Source organism: Mastomys coucha, unplaced genomic scaffold (assembly GCF_008632895.1).
Source record: "Mastomys coucha isolate ucsf_1 unplaced genomic scaffold, UCSF_Mcou_1 pScaffold18, whole genome shotgun sequence".
In the NCBI taxonomy this organism is placed as follows: domain Eukaryota; kingdom Metazoa; phylum Chordata; class Mammalia; order Rodentia; family Muridae; genus Mastomys; species Mastomys coucha.
The window spans coordinates 112,663,643-112,669,643 of record NW_022196900.1 but is presented as its reverse complement, the minus strand read 5'-3'; the positions used below and the strand labels follow the sequence as shown (position 1 = coordinate 112,669,643).

At 48.9% G+C, this 6,001-nt stretch overlaps 1 long non-coding RNA gene across 1 annotated transcript; it reads right to left on the bottom strand.

Moving 5' to 3' along the window:
• Positions 1-3,132: 3,132 nt before the first annotated feature.
• On the bottom strand, positions 3,133-3,901 carry LOC116095706. Its single transcript, XR_004120708.1, has 2 exons — positions 3,703-3,901; positions 3,133-3,609 (listed from the first exon to the last, which is right to left on the bottom strand). It is a non-coding gene; the product is annotated as an uncharacterized LOC116095706 (long non-coding RNA).
• Positions 3,902-6,001: the final 2,100 nt, after the last annotated feature.

Genomic DNA, 6,001 nt, shown 5'->3' with positions numbered 1-6,001 from the left:
GGTTGAACAGCCTAAGAGCAGCTTATCCCTGCATTGTGCCCAGCTGTGAATTCCTGTGGTTGGCTCTACTGCTGCAAAAAGAAGCTTTTCTGGTGAAGGGTGAGCTACAGTTACCTGTGGGTGTAAGGACTGCAGATTGAAAAGGCAGTTAGAAGGGACACTGGTTGAGAAAATGGCAGCCATAAGAAGGGACACTGGTTGAGAAAAATGGCAGCCATAGGTTCTCCTCTAGGACCTATGACCTTACTAGCCCCCCAGGGGGAAGTGGGTTAGGCTCACAGCACCAGGCATGGACTCTTTCCTACTGAGTGGGCCTTAAGTCCAATTAGGAAGCTGTTGGCTACTCCCAAGATATAAGCACCCCTTGGGACGTCGTGACATACTGGCCGTTGGTGCATTCTGCAGGCTTTAGAGCTAGGCAGGACTATTGATCGCCTTTCTCCCCTGACAGCTTGCATAGCACCTTCAGTAATGCACAGAAGAAGCCCCTGAGGACACAGCAGAGCTGCCAGCTGAGAAGCAGGATAGAGATCCCCTCAGGAGCCAGGAGAGAATGTTCCTCCCTGTAATTAGCACTTCACAACAATCATCCTAGGTCTCTTGCCCATGCTGCAGAGTACAGGGATGTTTATCTGGTATCTCTTCCACATCCCCAGGGGCCTGTTTTCCCAGCTTCAAGTCCAGTTTGCTTGTGAGGCTGTGGGCTGGCAGATGGTTGAAATGACCACTGCTCCCCAGGGAGCCGCTCTAGAGCCAGTGAGGGGCTCAGAGCCCTCAGACACATTGACGGATGGGATACATAATAGCCTTTAACAAGCAGAAAAAACAATACCACTTCGGTCATTTAACTGATTTAAACAAATCAACAGCCTGGATACCATTAAAGTAAACTCAATTTGCTCACCACTGAGAGCGGGAACCTGGGCTGGTGGAATCCATTTGCTCGCGTGTACTGCTCCTGCCTTTGAACTGAAGCCAAGGAAATGAGCACAAGGCCCCAATATGGCTGAACAAACTTGGCAGCAGCCCCCTTTGATGGGCTTCCAAACAGGCAAGCACGCTGGAAACACGGAGAGGTGGTGGCAGAGATGGCTCGGTGAGTTAAGTGCGTGCTGTGCATCCAGGAGGGCTTGGTTTTGGATCCTCAGCAGCTATGTTAAAAAGCTGAGCACCTTAGTGTGTGTCTGTGATTCCAGCGCTGAGAGGCCAAAGTGAGAGAGAGGAGTGGCATGCTCTCTGGGGCAGGGGAGGGGATGGACATTTGGAGCTATGGCAGATTGCAGGAGCTTTCCCCAATAATCCCAAGCAGGTCATAGACATATGGCCTCGGGGAGCAAGGGCAGTTCCACATCCCTCTGCTCTTGGTAAACACTGACCTGTCGGAAACTAATGATGCACATGATGACCCACCGCCCAGGCTGCAGGTAAAGTGGGAAAGAATTCCGTGTGCAGGACCCTGTTAGCCTACAGGTATGTGAAGCCACCATTGGCCTTGCAGGACCTGAGCTCTATTCAAGGAGGCATCACCTGGGCCTAAGGCTGGCATTAACTTTAGAGCTAAGAGCACACACCATCACACACCATAAAGCTGTACACGGACTCAGTGCTTCTCCAGGGTGACTTCGGGCCTTGAATTTGTCTCCTCACCTGCAGAGATGTTTGGTCCTATATGAAGATGCTTTCCATTATTGGACATAATAAGGGTGTGATGCTCTTATGCTCTGATAAACACTATGACCAAAAATAACTGAAAGAAGAAAGGGTTTATTTGGCTGACATGTTATAGTCCACCACTGAGGAAAGTCAGAGCAGGAACTTAGGCAGGAACCTAGGAGCAACAACTGAAGCAGAAACTGTGGGGCAGTGTAGTTCACTGGCTTGGCATCTATGGCTTACCCAGCTTGATCTTTTATACCACTGAGAACCCAAGTATGGCATAATGCAGAGTCAACTGCCAAAACCTGCTTCTGACGACCTGCCTACAGACCAATCAAGTGGGTATTTCCTTGTTTGAGGTTCCGTGACTTTAAATTATATCAAGCTAACAAAAAAAAATCAGTACTGGATGCTACTGAACAAGGTTCTTGCTAAACTCTCCCCCAGTGTAGAGGTAGCCATCTTCAGAAAGGTTGAAAGGTCAAGTAAATGCTCACAGTGCTGGCTGGGAGAGAACCATCCTTGATGAGGGTAATACCAGGATTGCGCACTCCTTGCAAGAGGCAATATAGTGTTCTGACCCTTTGAGACCCAACTCCCAGCCAGGGCCTACAACAGAAGACAGTACAAACACCCCAGGAACAATATGAGTTCCCATGATGCTTCATCTTCAGCGTTAGCTCGCCTAGGAGCCACAGTCTGTCTGTGAAACTGTTTAACCGAGGTTGGATGATCTATCTGAATGTGGGCGGGCCCGTCTCTCTCACAGGCTAGGGTCAGGGGCAGCCTCATCTCAAGGGCTGGGGTCATGGACTGGGGTCATGGCAACCCCATCACGTGGGCTGGGGTCTCAGGCCAACTAAAAAGGAGAAAATGAACTGACTATTCACCTCTCCACTTCTTGACTGTGAGCACAGGAACTTTCTCAAGCTGCCTCCATGTCTTTCTGTGATGGACAGCACCCTCAAACCATGAGCACAAATAAACCTTTCTTCTCGTACATTGCTTTTGTTGACCATTTTATCACGGCCAGAGAAGAGTAACTGATGCATTCCTTGCACGGCTGTGCTTTATAACCTGTATTTATTAGTTCACTGGGGCTTCCGTAGCCACACGCTATACTGTAGACCCTTCTGGGCAAGGCAGAAGTCTGAGGTCAGGTGAGTGCAGGGCTGGGTTCCCACAGACTGTGCCAGGGAGAATCTGTCTGAGCCCCTTTGCAATTCTTGGTTCCTGGTGCTATCAAACCCCTCTGTACACAACATGCATATCCATATCCACATCCATATCTGTATCCTTTAAGCATGCATAGGCAAATATTCCAGCACAGTTCATTTCAGCTTCTGTCTATAACAACTTGACTTATAAACAAGTTCATGTTCTGGGTACCAGGGCTAGGATTTTAGCATCTGCAGGACTCCCAGTTTATCCCTAATACAGTGGTGACACATTCGCAGCACCCAAACCTGTCTTGTGTTTCCTGCTATTTATTCTAAGAAAAACTGAGGGATATAAGAACAGGAGAATCCTGAAAAGAGACTCCTGCACCTGCCCATGCTGGACCAGGACACACAGAATGGTGGTGGTCTCATTATTAACTCTGGGGAAAGAATGTTGCTGCATTGAAAGGGAAAGTATCCTCCTTTAGGCTGACTAGCTCTCAGAATGTTTTTGCCCTGGTTTCAACCTGCTGGATGGCAACAAGGCAGCTGCCTGGCTCATAAGCTGAATGAAGGCTGGGTGGGGCTCTGAACACAACTCCTCACTGAATGCAGAATGCAGAGAGCAGCTGCGTGTGCTGACATCTGCCTCCTTGTTGTCTTTTCCTTTATTTGCTCATGGATGGTTCTTATTTCTGCTTTCCCTCCAGCTTGAGTTCCAAAGACCCCTACCTGGCTCTTGCCTGTCTCTTCATCAGTGTGGGCGTTCCTGTGGCCGACCTCTGCTTTCTGTCTGGGGGAAAGGAGTTGGTAATGCAGTTAGAGGGGTTTGGCAGCGTTCCTGAGAGTGATGGGCTCTTCTAAGCCTTTCCACACAGAGGCTCACCTTTGTTAACAGAGTCTGGCTTTAGAGAGCCCCTCTCATCTGTCCTGACCTAGCTCCTGGCACTCCTTCTCAGGCTCTCCCAGTGTCTCCTAACTCTCCGACCTTGAACTTGGTGGAAATGATACAACAGAATGTCTGGCTTCCAAGCCTGTGTTTCTTCAACTGTGCAGAATTTCTGGGAATGAGACTGGAGGTGCTGAGGCTAGAGACAAGGAGAAATCGGGGTTCAGGAAAGCACGGTTGTTTATAAGCCTGAAGGCCAGGCAGGTCCCAGGCTCTCTGGAGCTCTCCATGGTGCTGAAGAGGGTCTCTTTGCTCCCATAACCAGCCGCTAGGTTTACAGACAACCACCCAGAGCACCATTGCTGAGAACTGTCCTGTGTAAACAACAGCTTCTGGGACACTCCTGAAGCGTTAGGTAACGACCCTGAAGAGCCATGGATACAGACTACATCTTCCTGGATCACAAACCACCTCTCATGGACTGGTCCTATGAATATCAACAGGCGTCTCAGAACTTGTCATCACCAGAGGCAGCTGAAACACCAAAGGCTGTAAGGTGCGTCCTCTTTATCCCTGTGTGTTAGTGTGTATGTGTCTTGTGTGCATGTATGTATGTGTGCGTGCATGTGTGTGTGTCGTGTGTGTCTGTGTGTGTTTGTCTCTGTGTGTCTCTGTGTGTGTATGTTAATGGGGGGAGGAGTGTGCCCGTGTGTGTGTTTGTGTGTCTTGTGTGTATTTATCTCTCTGTCCCTCTGTATATGTGAGTGTGTGTGTGTGTGTGTGTGTGTGTGTGTGAGTGAGCCTGTATGGGTGTGCTAGTGAGTGTGTGTCTTGTGGGTGTGTTTGTCTCTGTGTGTCTCTCTATGTGAATGTGTGTGCCTGTGTGTGAGTGTGCCTGTGTGTGTATGTATGTATGTTGTGTAATGTGTGCAGAGGCCAGAGGAGGATATCAGATGTCCTTCTCTGTCACTTTCCACATTATCCCCTTGACACAGGATCTCACTGAATCCAGAACTAGGCTGGAAGTCAGAAACCCCTAGTGAGCTCCATGTCTCTGTCTAGAATTTTACGTGGATCTAGGATCCAAACTTGGATCCTCATGTTTGCGTAACAAGCATTTTAACTCACTGAGTCATTTCTACAGCTCCCCCTTCTTCTTGATATCTGCAGGCCACAGAGGAAAAACCCTAATGAGACATCTTTGCCGGCATCTGTTTGGGCTTTGTTCTTCCCAGGGAGAGGAAACCACACTGAGATTTGTCCATGAAGGAGGCAGATGCACAACCCCCTAACCCAGGCCGTCACTGGGCTTTGATACTTTACACTTTGCATGAACAGCAGATGAGCAACATCTCTCAGCGCAAGTCCTTACACTCAAGAACATTATGCAGAGAAACCATGAAAAACCATGAGATCCATCGAAAGCTGTGGCTCACTTTGGGATTGAATTGCCACTTAAATCAAACTGACAGTGGGCAGGGGGCTTGAAGAATGAAATTAAGGGGGATGCTGTATTTCAATTGGGAAGCCTTGGATGCTTTCCAAGAGAGCAGGTCTCCTCTAAATGAAGTATAACCCTGAGCTCGAATTGTACCCTCTTTGATTTATCTCAGCCAGAGAGACTTGTTTCAGTGGCTCCAAATGTTATTTTCAAAGAGCAAATGAACATCTCATGCTGGAAGCAATGACACAGGAAACCAGCTTGGCAGGATCTGGTACTGGAAGAGGCAGGAAGGAGCTCTGAGCCATGCTGTCTTCTAATTTTAAACTCAAGTTCAGTGCGGCCTGAAGGAGCTGGTGGAGGAGAGAAACCCACAGGTCCTGGTGGGATGGGAGATGGGAATCTGGTGTGTTTCCCAGTAATGTCTTCTATGGACATTGTGGTCAGTGTGTGTGTAGGATTGTGGCCAAAGAATAAAAGATGAAGGTGACTCAACCAGGTAAGAAGGAGATAAAGGGGGACCCCAAGCTTAGCTCAGCCCTGCCCTTTCCATCTCCACTTCTGCATCCCCTTGCTCTTTAGAGATCAAAGATGGTGCTCTCATCAGTGAGGAACAGAGCCCATAGATTCAAAGCACATCCCAGAGAGGGTCAGACTGGCTTATGCAATAGGGCTGGATAGTCCAACAGTGGCCATCTGGAGGAGAAGCTGAGATCCCAGCAGATGCTCAGTCTACGAGGCTGTACACTTCAGCAGTCTCGGTCTGACACCGAAGACCCCAGGGGTTCCCAAGGAGCTGCTGGATCAAGTCCATGTTGGAAGACTGGAAAAGCCGGCTGTGGTGTCAAGGAAGAA